The 16,904-nt window shown below is 35.1% G+C and overlaps 1 long non-coding RNA gene across 2 annotated transcripts; it reads left to right on the top strand.

The window, feature by feature from the left end:
• The first annotated feature begins 3,200 nt into the window (after positions 1–3,200).
• LOC112743561 (uncharacterized) lies at positions 3,201–7,307 on the top strand. 2 transcript variants are annotated; one of them, XR_003172053.2, is made up of 4 exons: positions 3,201–3,675; positions 3,786–3,903; positions 4,022–4,200; positions 7,095–7,307. It is a non-coding gene; the product is annotated as an uncharacterized lncRNA (long non-coding RNA). The 2 variants fall into 2 exon arrangements; XR_003172052.3 differs by lacking the exon at positions 3,201–3,675 and having other exon boundaries at positions 3,677–3,903.
• Positions 7,308–16,904: the final 9,597 nt, after the last annotated feature.

Below are 16,904 nucleotides of genomic sequence, written 5' to 3'. Positions count from 1 at the left end.
GAAATAACATCTACCTTTGCTGGATCTACAAAAGTACCAGTATTAGAAACAACATGTCCTAGAATAATACATTGTTTTACCATAAAATGACAATTTTCAAAATTTAATACAAAGGTTTGAATTAACACACCTGTCTAATACTCTAGCTAAACTATCCAAGCAAAGGTCAAATGAATCACCATACACACTAAAGTCATCCATGAAAACTTCCATACAGTTCTCAAGGAGATCTGAGAAAATGCTCATCATGCATCTTTGGAACGTAGCTGGTGCATTACTTAAGTGACGATGCCCAAATGCACGGGTTTGGATTTTCGTACTAAAAATAGGATTGACGTTGCTAGTCCAAACCCAACCATTGATCATCAATCAAATTATACTCCTAAAGATGTCACAATCAACACAAAATAACCGGGAGTTTTAAATCCCGGGTCGTTCTCCCTAGGAACTAATGCCAAAGAGTGCACAAAATTTTGGTTGTGGGAAACAAGGGGTGTTTTCAATAATAAGGAAGCAAACAAATAAAGAAATAAAAGAACAAGACAAAATTGCAAATAATAAAGCAATAAAGGAATAAAAGAACTATGTATGTAATATAAACAAGTCAAACTATAAAGTGATTAAAGAGTGGTTTAAAACATAAATGAAACCTTGACTTGGGATGAATTATGGAATCCCTTTCTTGCCATAACCACAACTATAATAATTATCATGAGTTAATCTCGCTTAGTTAACCCTTAACATCGAGGAGTAACTCAAGCAAGCATAATTGACCTTAATCCATAAGTTCTAACTAACTTACCAAACTAGTTGATAAAAGGCTAGCTTTAATGGAAACAAGAATCAACTAACTTCCCAAGAATTACCACTAAATATTGGACATTATGGCTCTAGTAATCCATAAACTCATTTTCCCAAGTCAAGGGGTGGAAAGCTACCCCATAACTAAGATTGGCATTTCATCAAACACATAGAGGGCATAAACACAAAACATGGTAAAATTGGAAAAATAGTAAAAGCTATAAGCCATAAATGATAACAAGCAACCCAAGCAACTCAACAAAAATAAAATAAGCATCAAACATTAAATTCAACAACTAGAAATTCAAAATTGCAAAACTAGGTGTATATTGACAAAGGAAATGAAAATGCAAGAAAGTGTAGAACAAGTACCGTAATAAAAGAGGAATTAAAGAAATATTTACAATAAAATTGCAAAATCCAAAGCCAAAATTGAAGTATAAAATGCTACAAACCCTAATTAAACTTAAGAAAACTTGAGAGAAAATCTAAACTAAACTACCCTAAAACTACTCCTAAAAACTATTCTAAGATGGCTCCCTTGTTATGTGTTGCATTCCCCTTCATATAGCCTCTCAAACCAGCCTCCAAGCCTTCAGAAATGGGCCAAAAAGAGCCCCAAAACACGAGTGCACGTGTATTTTTAATGAAGGCACACACTGGTACCTGTGCGGACGCACAGATGTGTGCATCTGCACACTTCGCCGAATTTGCACTTGTACGTACGCACAGATGCGTACGCACACTTCACGATGCTCTGAATTCGCTCTGCTTGAGTTCCTGTGCGTACGCACAGGTGGTTGTATGCACACACGTATGCTGATCTCCTTCTTGTGTGTACGCACGCATCCTTGTGCGCACGCACGCATGGCTGAGCTCTCCTCCTTTGTTTTCTTCATGCTTTCTCCCAATTGCATGCTCCTCTTCCATTCCCACCAAGCCATTCCTACCTTATTCTTCTGAAACCACTCACAAACAACATCAAGGCATCGAATGGAAGGCAAATAGAATAAAATAGATTAGATTAGGCACAAAAGAGCATATTTTCATAATCAAACGCAATTTGGGAGGAAAGTTCAAAAGCATGCTATTCAAGGGAATAAGTGTAGGTTTATATGATGAAATCCATCCAATTCAAGCTAAAATACATCATCAAATATGGACTCATCAATTCCCCCACACTTAAACAATAGCACGTCCTCATGCTAAACCAAACAAAGGAGAAGGATAAAAGGGAAACATCTTATTGAATGCAACTATCTATATGCATGCAAGTATGTATATACTATATATACCTATATATACTATAGTATCCTATTAAATTGGTGAAAACAAACAATCAAATTCTCAAGCAAGTATATAGACATATAGGGCTAAGCAAAGAAGTAGCTCAATGCAATCAAAATCTAAAGAATTGATTCAACTCATAAAAAAGAAGCAACTTGCAAGAATGCATGATAAGAAGGTATGAAATTATAGAATTGAGTGATTGAACCCTCACTAGGTGTGTATGTGTAACATCCCGCATTTTTGAAAATCTAAATATAAATAAATTGTGATTTTATCTTATTAAGTTTAAACTTTATAATTTTAGAAATTATTTTGTTAGAAATAATTAAATAGATTCGGAGATAGTTTTATTTTGAAATCAATTAATATTTTTAAGTAATCTTATTATAATAGAATATTTTGTATAATTTTAGTAATTGAAAAATAAGAAAGAATTGTATAATTTAATTTAAGTAACTTTTATTCTGAAAAGGTTACGATTTATTTTATTGATTTGATATCTTATTTTATAAATTAATCAATTGAGAGTAATTAAATTAGTTTACTAATATTTGGAGTTAATTCAATTAATATTTTTGTGTAAATTCTTATAATTGGTTATTTTATATAATTTTAAATTAGAATTCAGTAATGAAGGTGTTATATAATTAAATTTAAGAAAATTTCTATTATGAATAAATTATGATTTATTTTATTAGTTTGAGCTCTTAGAGATTAATTTACTAGAGATTAAATTGATTTTTATAAATACTTTGGGTTTTAATTTAATTAAGGTTTATGTACAACCTTTACTACATTTAGTTATTTTATATAAATTAGAATTAAAGTTTTGGTAATAAAAAATAATGAAAAAATTATATCACATAATCTGAATAATTGATATTCTCGGATTTAAGCTGTATTTTATAAAAATGAGATTAGTATGTTCATTTTATGATTTAAATTAAAAATAATTATTTAAACTTATTGATAAATTAATAAAGTTATACGTGTTCCAAAATTAATTTTTACAAGATTATATTTGAATCCTAAATTATCATACTATCTCAAATATTTTGTAAAATTGCTATATTCCCTATATATATATATATATATATTATCCTAATATCAAAGAAATCCTGAATCCTAATTGCTACCTAAATCCCTAATCGTACATACATACCAAAAAAATAAAAAAGAAAGGGAAACAGAAGAGGAAAGGGGAAGACCGAGGAGAAGAGAGGGAGGAGGAAGGAGCGACGTGGCCGAGACCTTACCGCCGCCGCTGTTGTGCTGCACATGAGAGTGAGAGAGAGACACACACAGAATGAGCATCGCGAGAATCAAGGGAGGGAGGCACGGTTCGGTCCTGTTGCCGTAGCGGGTTGCGCCTGATCACCATCGCAGAAGCTCCATCGTCGCTGTTGCACATAAGAGGAGGAGATGACATCGTTGATTTTGATTCTGTCTAAGCCCGCATCGCTGCTAGAATCACGAAACGCAGAGGGGAAGGGCGAGACGTGTGGGAAAGAGTGACACACGGAGGAGGGACCTTTCATCTGCCGCCGCGGCCGCCGGAATCTTTGGTCACCGCCATCATTAGTGGTGAGTCAGTTAAGCCCTAGCCATGAGAACCACTATCTCTCAACCCTTGTCACTTTGTAAATACCTTGTATCTACCTCTGATGTTCTTGGCTATGTTATGTTTGTTGGAGCTTGTCTCAATGGAGCCACTGGCGGGGTGTTGCTGCTGCCGGAACCACCGCGAGGTGTTGCTAGGAATCGCCGCTGCCCTGCTTCCGCTAAACTTAGGTTTAACATCCATTGGCCTGGGTTAGTCTTTTTTCCTTATTTCTGCTCCAATTGCACGCTCTATTCTGCCGATTTCTTATTAAACTGCTTGTTCCTTTTTTAATTCAAATTTGGCTTGTGCTCTGTTTTAAATTTCCAGAGCCGCTTCTGCTTTCGATTCTATTGAATTTGAAATCTTCGTTTCGTTGCAACCATGATCACTGTTGTGGGAGCTAACGCCGCTGCTATCTTGATTGAAACTGTTGCATAGCTAGTATTGGTCCAGCCAGCTGCCTCGCTATAATCCCGCCTCCGGGTTCTTTTAATCGCGACATCGAGGTAGGGGGTTTAAAACGATTTCAATTTAAGAATGCCTACAAGGTTTATTGAATAACTGTAAATAGATTTAATATCTGTGAGTAATTGATTGACTATGTGAATATTGAATTGTGGCTGAAATTGTGATTGGAATGGTTGAGATTGTTATTTGGAATTGTTGATTAGTGATATTGATTGATTATGTGGATTGGGAATTGTTTGATGACTAATTGTTGAGAATTTCTGAATTTTAATGGGTTATGTTGGATTTGTTACCGTTGAGCTGTTATTTGGTGTATTGTAATGTTAGTGAACTTGGTTGGTGGTTGATTTGGAGTTGGTTTTGAGGGGTATTGAAGGGTTGGATTTTGAATACAAAATGGTTTGCTGAAAATTAGGTTCTCTTGAAATTAAACGGTAAATTTGAAAGTGAATCAGTGGCTCTATAGTGACTAAAATGATGAGAATTTAAATGTTAAGTAAATTATATTAAGTGTGATTGTTGAGATTTAATTTTGAAGGTTTCATATTAACTGGAACATTAGTTATGATTTTTCAAAGTTAAGTCGTGAATCTGATTTTCTGCACTACTTTAAATGAAATTAGAAACTTTGAAAAGCTATAACTAATTCTATGATTATCGGAATTGCGTGGAACCAAGTCCAAATTAAGCTTGGGACTATAGGGAGCTGAAATGGTAAATTTGAGACTTTTTCATTAATTTTATGATTTATGGTAAATTTTTGAATTATGGATATCAAATCTGGTTTTTCTGCAGAACGTTTAACACAACAGCAACTTGTTTCCTCTATTAAAAATTTTCCAGTTTAAATTTTGAAATGGAAAAAATTTTAAGTGAAACTCTGGTCCTAGTACTTTAAATTCATAAAAATTTAATATTGTTAGAGTTGTGGTTTTAAAGATATGAATTTTTAAAGTAAGATGTATTATGCAGTAAAAGTCAGGTTTTGTTTTCTAAGTCAGTAACTTTGAGACTTTATAATTTTTAATTCTGGAATGATATTAAGATGCAACCAATTGGAAGTGAAAGTGAGTATGTTTAGTACATATGATTCAAATTTCAGGGTTTTCCATGTTTTAATAAGTGAGTTATGGGACTTGGAAGAGGTTGTGTTTAATGATTTGTAAAACAGAATTCTGCAGAAAATTACCTAACTTCCAAGCTACGTAACTCCTTCATTAAAATTGGTATGACCCTGGAACCAATTGAGAAAGAAATTTGGGTAAGTTAAGTTTAACCACATTAATTTTGAAGGTGTTTGGATTTAATTTGGATTTTATATGAAATTTCAAATGTTGTAAGCTGCTGCTGTCTTCTGGTTTTAAAACACTGCAGAACAGTCACGGTTTTGCTTATATTCCCGAAGCTAGAGTCAGTGAAAAGTTATGATTTTTGATTTAATAGAAAGCTTAATCCGAGACGGTCGCATGGATATAAAGTTTGCGTGATTCCGAATTCATTTGATATTTTAAAAACAAAATGGAAATTAGGCTGCCAGGTTGTGTTGACAATTATTTTGGATATGGAATTTAAGAAATAGATTTTATATACTATTATCAAATGTTTTTTTGAGAATATATATTGTCGTGGCAACTGCTGAAAGAGGCTGATGAAATGTTGAGAAAGAAGGAACCCGTAAGGGTGGCTAAGTCCTATTTTTAAAGGAGATTATGTCCAAATTTTTATAAAAGTAAAAGGACTTAATCAAAATGAATACTTGAGACTTGTTTAACGATAATAACTTTACTGATTCTTTTGAGAAAATATATTTGGTTTATAAAGTTGCTAGCAAGGACATGGGTTTTGTCCCGCTTGCATATTTACAATTACAAAAGAGTAAAGAGATAAAGGGAAAAAGAGTAATATAGATACAGATGAAAGAGTATTCAGAGAAAAGTAAAGAGATACAGAGAACAGAACAACTAGAGTAGAGTAAAGAGATGCAGAGAAAAGAGAAACCAGAGCAGAGTAAAGAGATATTTGTATATATATATATTAGTTGCTTGATGCAACCCAGAGTTATATTTATATATATTAGTTGCTTAATGCAACACAGAGCTTCTGTAGGGAAACTAAGTTATCTACAGCCATTTTCCGCTTCCCCAGAGCATAGCAGAGTATATATATATTTTCCTGCAGTAAGCAGAGGCTGTCTCAAATGAGCGGCTATTATTATATGCGCATTTATTTAGGAACGGAAAATCGTATTCGGAAAATCGGGATTACTCGTGACCGGATAAATGTCGGGATTGCGGGCAGCCAACCGACACATGAGCTCATGGCCTGTACTAGGACTAGACATTCATCATATGCATCTATGTGACATTGTTTGGGTGTGTATATTGTAATTGGTTTGCCTATGTGAATAATTCTGTTTAACTGCTAATTGCTATACTTGATGTAATTGCTCTTGATTGTGTTTGAATTTCTTTACTTGTGGTTGTATCTGATTGGCTGGGTTGTAGTGAATTGGGTGTTGATTGAATTGCTTGGGCCTAAGGCCGTGATTGGTTTGTGTTTGAGGTTTAGTAAAGTATGAAAGATTAAGCTGGTTCAGTATAGTCTTAATGAACCTATGCTTGGAACAAATTAGTCATTCATACAGTTTAGGAAAACTTTTAAGACATATATAAAGTAAAATATGGGTTTAGGATTTTGGATAATTAATTGATGCTTCTAAAGAAGATTTTAGATTTTTTGAAAGTTGAGCCATTGGTTTTCAAAAGAAGTGTATATAAGGCGAGCGATGAATACTGCGAATGAAAGTAGTTTTCTTTTCAATGTCTCTAAATGAAATTAACTATTTGCGCTATATTCTTTACTTTCACGGCATTCTCGACCTCTACTGAGAACATGTGGTTTGGTTCTCACCCCAAATTTTCCACCCTTTCAGCGACAGATTTGAAGACGCAATTTGAAGCTGCGAGCGATCAGTAGGTTTTCTTTATGGTTTTAATTGCTTTCATAGAGTCCCCTCGCTATTGTCCTTTGAGAATTCATTTTACATAGAGGGGTAGGTTTAGTATATTGTATTTGAGTTTTATTTGGTCTCTTTTGTATAAGAATTATTATCAATAATATCTATGTGATTATTATTATTTGTGAATGTTTGAATTATGACTTTAATGAACAAAAAAAATTTTTTTGGAATTTTCTTAAAACTGAAACGCGAACTCGATACAAAGGCTCAGTAATTAAATAGTTAATATTAGAAAAGGTCACGTAACGTTCTTTCTAGTAGAAATACCCTGACTTAAGCAAGGTATTTTGCTGGAAGGGATGTTACAGTATGCACTCTAATCACTCGGTGTTTAGGGTTTAATCACTCAAGTCTCCTCTAATCATGCTTTCAAGGAATTACTTTTCATCTAACAATCAACAAGTATTTGATGCATGCATGCAAGTATCATGAGGTCTTTAGAAGGTTGTAATGGGGTTGGGGTAAGGGTAAGATGAATATATGGCTAAGTGGACTAAAAGATTGAATCTTTGATTAGCTTAAGTATCCAACTCAATCTATATCAATCAAATCACAACAATGCATCTTTGCCGCCCATTACTTCTTTTCATATACACATTCATGCCTTAGTTTCTTTTCAAAACATATATGCATTTCTTATTCATTTTTTTCTTTCTTTGGGATAACTTTTGTCCCATCTTATTACTATATATATATTTTTTTCGTTTCCTATGACAAATGCATATGGTTAAAGCAAATTGATACATGAATGTGCACCCATTTTCCTCAAAATTTCAATGATTACCCAAGACAAAATGTTTCTCTACCAATGCTTTCTAAAAATTTCCCCCATACTTAAATGACACACACTCCTCAACCTAAGCTAATCAAAGAAGCAATTCAAGGTTATTCATAGTTTTTTGCTTAAGGTTGTGATGTGCTAACAATTAGAACAAAGGGGATTAAAAAGCTCAAAAGGGGTTAACAAAGGTAGATGCAAGGGTAGGTCCATATGGGTGAGTAAGTTTAATTCAAAAATGGCCTCAATCATTCTAAATGCATTCAAGACATCAAACATCAGAAATAAAGAATCAAGCCAAATCAAGATCACAATCATAGAAGAGATGTAGCACACAATGAACAAAAATTGTGGTTGTAATGTGTAACCACTCATTAAAGCTCAAAGACTCACAAGGTATTTTGTTCTTTCTCTCTTCTATGTTCCACAAAAATTCATTCAAGCAAGTTTAAAAACAATTTTCCAAATTAATTCAATAGAACGCCCTAAAAACAAAAATCTTAGAAATCTTTGTTGTTTTTCACCAAAATTATTTCCTATATGTATGTATGATGTGATGGATGTAATTTTTTCAAAAATTTCCTAGTTATATTCCTAATTTTCAACATTGCAAAAATTAACATGAACAATTAGGACAAAATTAAACTAGGTACTATACTATTCACATCATCCAATCACAACTAAATTCTATAAATATATACCATGCAAAAATTCCTAAGCAATGACTATATATAAACTATGATATGTATACCAAAAGAAAATGCAATGCAACAGTTAAAAATACTCCAAATATCTACAAGAAACATAATAAAAGAAGACAAAAAAAAAAAAATAAAAGTGCAAAGTGTTCGGAAAAAGAAAGTTTACTCCCCCAAAATGACGAATCCTAAGCATTGTACGGTCCTCCGTGCACGAACAAAATCCGGTGGTGAGGAGCTATGAAGCTCCACCTTCAGCTGGTGGGTTCAGGGGTTTCGGTTGCTGAGTAAACAAATAAACACAATTGAGAAAAAAGTGAGATGTGTGTGGTATGACAATGTGTGTGTTCTAAGTGTGCACGATTTAGAACAACACACATTGGCCGGGTAAATAGGGATCACACAATCAAAAGAATTAGCATATGTCCCTGAATTAGGTAACCTAGGTTGCAAGTGGAGAATGAGCAAAACTTAAAGCACAAGCAACCTTAGGTGACTATGAAAGTGAATTGAGTGATTAAGATATTGGCTATTGTAATTGTGCAAGTTAAAGTGCAAGATTAATATAAAATAGCACAATAAACAACAACCAATTCAATAATGAACGAAAACTTCATACTCATCACGAAGCATAATGAAAAAGTCACATGGAAGGGTACTTGTTACAAAAAGTGATAAGCTTGATAAGAATCAAGTTAGGTCACTCAAACAAATGCAAAGCATTAACAAGGAACAAGTACTGGACATGTGATGATTTTTAATATGAAAATCATGATGAACAAGTAATTTCAACTCAAATCACTTAATCCAATGCACTTATATAATTTGCCCTAGTGGTACAATCAAAACATGAGTATTCAGATCCACTAGGTACTTGCATATTAAAGCAAAGTATAAGTGCATTGTATCAAGAGGCAACCCTATCACTAATAAACAAACACTTGCAACTTATTTAAATAGAAACAACTAAAGTAAAACTAATATAATAACTAAAATAAAAATGAAATGCAATAAAGATTAAGTAAATCAAGAGGAAAAACATGGAAGAAGCAAGAAAAGAAAGGGGTGGAGGGCGGAAGTACGTTAGGGCTTAAATGAAAAAGAAATAAAAATTTTGCCCAAAACAGTACTTGTGCGTACGCACAGACATGTGTGCGTACGCACTCTAGGTGAAAAGGGGAGGGGTGCGTCCGCACAAGTCGTGCGAACGCTCTGGACAGAAGGGGGTGTAAGAAGTGTGTGCACGCATAAGCCTGTGCATGCACACAGAAGTTTTTTTTGATGGATCATGTGTGCGTGCGCACACAAATCCGGGCGCACGCACAGAGCGAAAGGGATTTAGGGTGCAGGCGCACAGGATGTGCTAATGCTCCCACCAGAGTGGCTGCTAGCTTGTGTGCGGACGCACACGTCTGTGCAGTAGCATAGAAAGCACAAAAGGGACAGGGCGTGCGTACGCACAAGTTGGTGCGCACGCACAAGTCCTAGAAAACAGGGCAGCGTGCACGCACAGAGTGTGCTAGCACTGCGACCAGAGGGCATGTTAAGGTGCGTGCGGACGCACAGGCGGGTGTGTCCGCACAGGTGGTGAAGAACACAGTTTTGTGCGCATGCACAGCTTGGTGCGTACGCACAGATGCCCTGTTTCAAAAAATTCTTTTCTTTCATTCCTAAGGTACTATGCCTTAGTTCAATCAACATTCCAACCCCAAAATATTCAAAACATCACAAAATCATGATCCATACACAAATTAACATATCTAAACTCAAATTTAAACTAATCCTAATCCAACTAAGGCAAGCAAACATGCAAGAAACTAGGACTATAAACAAAGAGAAAGGGTAAGAAAGATGTTACCACGGTGGGGTGTCTTTCACCTAGCACTTTGGTTTATAGTCCTTAAGTTAGAATCTTTGAGGAGACTATTGCTAGGGTGGCTTGTGTTTCCACTCCTCCTTGAACCTCCATCCAAGCTTGCACTTTGAGGCTCATCCGGGATCCCATATTCTAGGCATCCGTTCACCTTCTTGTTGATCTTTATGCTTCAAGCCGGATGGATAAGCTCTCAACTGACCTTTGTAGCACTCCAACATTCTCCAAAAATCACCCAATTATGCTCTACACCATGCTTAAACTCCAAGTCTTGAATTGGTCTTCTTGAAGAACCTTGGATTCAATTGGCAACCAACATCCTTTCCTCCACCATGTACAACCCAAGAAGAACCTTGAGTTGGTAGTCCGTCTCCAAGATAGCATATTGATGGGGGCCAATGAAGTTCATAAGTGAAATTGCCACCCACTCAATATTCTCTTGGTTGTTAACTCCTTCCTTACCATCCTCTTCCTCCTCTTCCCCATCACTCACATTATAACAAGGAGGTTGTGAGAAGTCTACTTCCATGTCTTTCTCAAGCTCAATAGGAAGGGGCTCATTAGGATCCTTAAGGGGATTGATCAAGGAGGACAAAAAATCATCAATGATGGAATCCTCATCTTGATCAATCTTCCTCAATTCTCCCTTTCTCTCCTCCGGTTCACATACTTCTTTCCTTTCTCCCTCTTGTTTCATTTCATGCTCTAACCCTTCTTTTTTTCCTTGTGGCTCCATGCTCTCCTCTTCACTACACCCTTTAGTCGATGATTCACCTTCTTCAAGAGAAGTGTCTTGATCGGATGAGCGAAGGAGAACCAAGCGGTTCATCGCTTCGGCTATGGTAGCCATGAATTGCCCTTGTGTCCTTCGGAATCCTTCTTGCTCTTGGAGAAAAACTTGAAGGTTTTTATCTTCTTGGGACAAGGGTTGGGGAACTCCATAATTAGATAGGAGAGAAGGTTCATTGGGTGGGAAAAAGGTTGTATGTGTGGGAGGTAGTTCATGTTGACAAGTGTTTAGAGGTGGTATGTAAGAAGGTGTATGGTGGTATTGGTGTGGTGTTTGAAAATGTGATGATTGAGGGTTATGTTGGGGGTATGGGTCATAGGTATATGGTGGTGGAGGTGCATAATCAAAGTGAAATCCTCCATATCCTTAGTTTGGGTATGCAAATTGGGAAGGGTATGGCTCATTGTAATATAGAGGAGGTGGCTCCTTCCAAAATTGATGCTCCAATCCCATGATGCAATCCAAAATTAAGGTTATCAAACCCTACAAAATAAGCACAACTAAACTCCAAACCAAGAGGGTGATAACTCATAGAGAAAATTGAAAATAAAAACTAAAGACATCAATTAACAAAATAAACAAAATTCTAATTACCAACAAAAGCAAATAAACAACCAAAAAGTATCTATTCACACTATTCACATATTAACAATAACCAAAATTTAACACTCATGACGCTAGCTCCCCGGCAACGGCGCCAAAATTTGACAATGCCCAAATGCACGGGTTTGGATTTTCGTACTAAAAATAGGATTGATGTTGCAAGTATAGTCCAAACCCAACCATTGATCATCAATCAAATTATAATCGTAAAGATGTCACAATCAACACAATATAGTTAGCACACTGTTGCAACTCCCCAGCAACGGCGCCAAAAATTGACGGGGCAGAAAATTGCCGATTAAGAATTTATAATAAGAACAACGTTGCAAGTACAGTTCTTAACCAACGAAAATTTCGTTTATCAATTTAAAAAGGGTTGTCACAATTTAAAAATAAAATACTGGGAGTAGAATTTCCAGGTCGTCTCCGAACGAGTTGACAAGAGAGTGCAATTTATTGGTCAGAAATTTTCTGAGAAATTTTAGAGTTGGAGAATGGAAAAATAAATTATTATAAATTAAAGTAATAAAAATTAACAAGAGGTTTTATATATTGAAATAAAAAGCCTTGACTGGGAGAAGATTATTTGGAAGTTCTATCCTTGTTGAATTTTCCCAAGTGTAATGGTAAGAGGTTGTTGTTTCTACTTAGTTATCCCTTACCGAATAAAGGAAAGTCAAGTAACTGAACTAACTCCGATTCATAAGACCTAATCCTCTCCTATTGAAGGATTAGCGTTAGTGACTAGAGAGTCAGCTAACAACTTCTAATTACCCATTAATACTTGAGTATTCCAACTCAAGAGTCTCCTCTTAATCAACTCCCAAGTTAAGTTGGGAGTCTACTCCATTGACATGAATGCCAATTTCGTAAACCTATAAAGGGAATGAGAAGAAAACATGGTAATTCAAACAAAGTAATAACAGAAAATTAATTAAAGGTAAAAATAATTCTTTGCATTAATAAATTCCAAAATCGAAGATATCCATATGTAACTCTGAACAAACTGAATGAAAAGTAAAAGAGTAAGGAAATAGGAAAGCAAATTGTAATGATAGAGACTTCAAACGGAGGTAGTAACTCTTCTCAATATCCAAATCAAAAGCATAAAACTAGAAATCTATGAATGTGAAGAACCCTGGCCTAGAGGAAGTAGTAGTTTTTCTCTCTAAGCTTCCCAAAACTAAAACTAAAATTGTTTAAATGTGAATGTGTGTTGAGTTTCTGTTTGTCCCGTGGCTCTAGTCTGTGTTTCTGGGCCAAAAATTGGGTCCAAAAGCAGCCCAAAATTGCCCCTAGTGTCTGCTACAATTTCTGCACATGGCGCACGTCACGCGTACGCGTCGATGGTATTCTGCGTGTGTCACGTGTACGCGTCATTCATGCGCACGCGTCGCTGAGCAATTTTGCCTGTCACGCGTACGCGTCAGGTATGCGTACGCGTCACTATGAAAAGCTTCAAGTCACGCGCACGCGTGAGCCATGCGGGTGCGTCGATTTTCGCTGGTCATCTCCTTTGTTTCTTGTGTTCCTTCCATTTTTGCAAGCTTCCTCTCCATCCTCTAAGCCATTCCTGCCCTATATAGCTTGAAAACACTTAACACACAGATCACGACATCGAATAGTATAAAGGGGAATTAAAAATACTCAATTTAAAGGCTTAGGAAGCGAGTTTTCAATCATAGAACAAAATTGGGAAGGATTTGTAAAACCATGCAAATTGTATGAATAAGTGTGCAAAGAATTGATAAAAACCACTCAATTTAGCACAAGATAAACCATAAAATAGTGGTTTATCACTACCCCTCAATGCTAAATCCGACGGTACTCAGCATTTTTCTTATAGTGAAACTTCCTTTTAAAAAATCTAAATCCCAAAATGCAAAAATTTCTAAACCCTAAGGGAGAAAAAGAGAAATTCTAATTCTCTAAAATCTAAATTCCTAATGAAATTCTCCTCAAAGTGTCTTTGGTTGATGTTCAATTAAAGTGAGTTTAAGATACCTAACACTATTGAAATTGGGCCCAAAGCGTGAAAACACAAGCCCTTATTGTCAAACTCACAAAATTTAATTTGAGAGTCCCATCATCATTCCATGCACGGTCATAGCCTCATAGGCCACAAGTCTAGCATTTTGTCTCTATTTTGCTCTTAGAATTTTTAAATTTGTAGCTCAATATTTAGCATTCAAATGTCATTGGAATCGTCTCAATGGGATTTCTGTAACTTATGGTCCAATTAGTGAGAAGATGTTAGGATTTGATAGCATCAAAAATATTCTTGAACCAACCTTTTCCAATAATTTTACTTTGAAGTTTAAGAACTGGACAATATGACTAATATAGAAGTTACAGAGTTTGAATTTTCCTTTCTAATAACTCCAAATTTGCTCAAATTTAATCCTTGTAAACTCCTTGTTACACATTTTTTTAACTAATAATTTATATTTCAACAGGGAGCTCAAACAAAACATTTCATAGACACTAGTTGAATACCCAAATCGGCTATACTCATTTAAAAATAAAATCTATACAATTTGTCAATTACTTCATGCGAAGGAAAAAGTATAAAATCATGTAAAATTATATGAAAAGGGGGATAATATAACTTTAAATCTTGGGTATAAATACAACTATGACTTAAAACTTTGGATTTTGTCATATCTATCTTCAGCATACAATTATATCCATAAAGAGTTTTTTTTTGGTTTCTCACTGTATCTCCAAACCCACAAGGCAATGACTAATTCGTCGCGGTATTGAGCTCCATTTAAGGGTTTGTCGCTGACCAATGAATTGCTACATGCACAAGACGTGGTTTGAACCCCTGACACTTGTTTAAGTGGACTAGTAAGCTAACTGCTAGACCAACCCAGCTTGGTTATATCCATAAAAGAGTTATTCTCACTGTTTTTACTTCTTTTGTTCTCACCCACCACAAAACAAGCACTCAACCACCATTGCTCCAATAATCAAGTTCAACCTGAACTAGTAGTGAGCAACTAAGCCATTAGAGTTAGGACCAGCCCTAAATCCTCTTTAATTGTTTTTGCCATAACCCCAAAAATGAAAAAGAAAACTCTTAGCATCCTTGACTCCAAAAAAAAACCCAAAATGAAAAAGGTTAGTGAAAGAACTTGGAAGATTGACGGTTTAGAATTCAGAATAAATCCTCGTTGCAAGTATAGTTTTTAAACCAAACAATCAACCTTTCTTGCAAACGTTTTGGTTGTCACAAGTAACAAACCCCTTAAAAATTGATAACCGAAGTATTTAAACCTCGGGTCGTCTTCTCAAGGAACTGCAGGGAAGTATGTTCTTATTATCGGTTATGAAGATTGTAAATTGGGGTTTTGAAGATGAGGAACAAGTAATTTAAATGGCAAGTAAAATAAATAAATAACTGTAAAATAAACTTTTGGCAAGGTATGAGAAATTGGAAGTCCTATCCTAGTTATCCTTATCAATGATGATGAAAATTGAATCTTAATTCCACTTAGTTAACCTTTACTTAAAGCAAAGGAAGGTCAAGCGACTAATTAGTTTGATCTTCAGATCCTAGTTACTTCCTAAGAAAAAATTTGGATTATTGAAGTTCAATTCAATTAGCAAAGATAACAATTATCAATCATGTTGAGTTTGATAACTCCTGAGTTACTGATTTCTTAACCATGACCGAAAGGGAAAAAGTAGATCTATTCGAATAAAAATGTCTTCAGATTGGAAGCAACAGTAACATAAATAAAAAGAAAGCAATCATAAACTGAAATACCTCAAATAACATTAATTCAAAAGAACAATCTGTAACATAGAAGAATTCATAAATTAAATTGAGAAAATAAGTAATTAAAAAGGAATATTGAACCTGATAAAAAGGGATAATCCTGAAAGCCAAAGAAATCCTAATTCTAAATCCTAAAAGAGAGAGGAGAAAACCTCCCTCTAAAAACTATATCTAAATCATGAAAAAAATAACTAATTGGAGACTCTCCTCGAATGGATGCATTCCCCCACTTCATAACCTCTGATCTGTGCCTTCTGGACTTGGATTTGGGCCAAAAAGGGCTTCAGAAATCGCTAGGAGCGTTTTCTGTAATTTCTGGTGCGTGGCCTCTGTCACGCATCCGTGTGGGTCACGCGGTCGCATCATCTAGAGTTTTTCTTATCACGCGGTCGCGTCACTGCCATTTTGCGCTGGCATGCGGCCGCGTCGTCCATGCGATCGCGTCACTGCCAGTTTCTCCAAAAACTCCATTTTGTGCTTTCCTTCCATTTTTGTATGTTTCCTTTCCATCCTTTAAGTCATTCTTGCCTTAGAAGATCTGAAACTACTCAACACACGAATCACGGCATCGAATGGAAATAAAGGGTAATTAAAATAATTATATTTAAAGCATAGGAAACATGTTTTTTTCACATACATCACATAATAAGGAAGGGAAAGTAAAACCATGCAATTTTCATGAATAAGTGAGTGAAGGATTGAATAAATCACTTAATTTGAGCACAAAATGTATCATAAAATATGGGTTTATCAATCTCTCCACACTTAAACAATAGCATGTCCTCATGCTAAATCGAAGATAAAGAGTAAGGTAAGGTTAAAGTGGTGGAATCTCATGCAATGCAATCTATTCTAAATGCAAACTACCTAAATGAATCATGCAATTCTAAATAAATTTTTTTTTCACTTGTATATAAAGCTTACATGTAGTTGAATTAATTCACATTCTCAAGGAATCATATATATATATAGCCAAACCTTAGATAATGATATAGCACTTTTACAATTGAGATGGGAGAGGAAGACATTTTACAAGCTTGCAAGACAATTAACAATTTAAGTAGAGATATATGTTGATGAGCTATTGAACCCTCACTGGATTTTGTGTTTACTCTCTAGTTACTCAGTGTTTATTGGGTTAATCACTCTATTCTTCTTTCTATCCTTACTTTCTATAACTTTGTTCTTCATCTAACC

Source organism: Arachis hypogaea, chromosome 14, assembly GCF_003086295.3.
Source record: "Arachis hypogaea cultivar Tifrunner chromosome 14, arahy.Tifrunner.gnm2.J5K5, whole genome shotgun sequence".
NCBI lineage: Eukaryota > Viridiplantae > Streptophyta > Magnoliopsida > Fabales > Fabaceae > Arachis > Arachis hypogaea.
The sequence above is the reverse complement of the archived record's forward strand: the minus strand, read 5'-3'. Positions and strand labels throughout refer to the sequence as shown.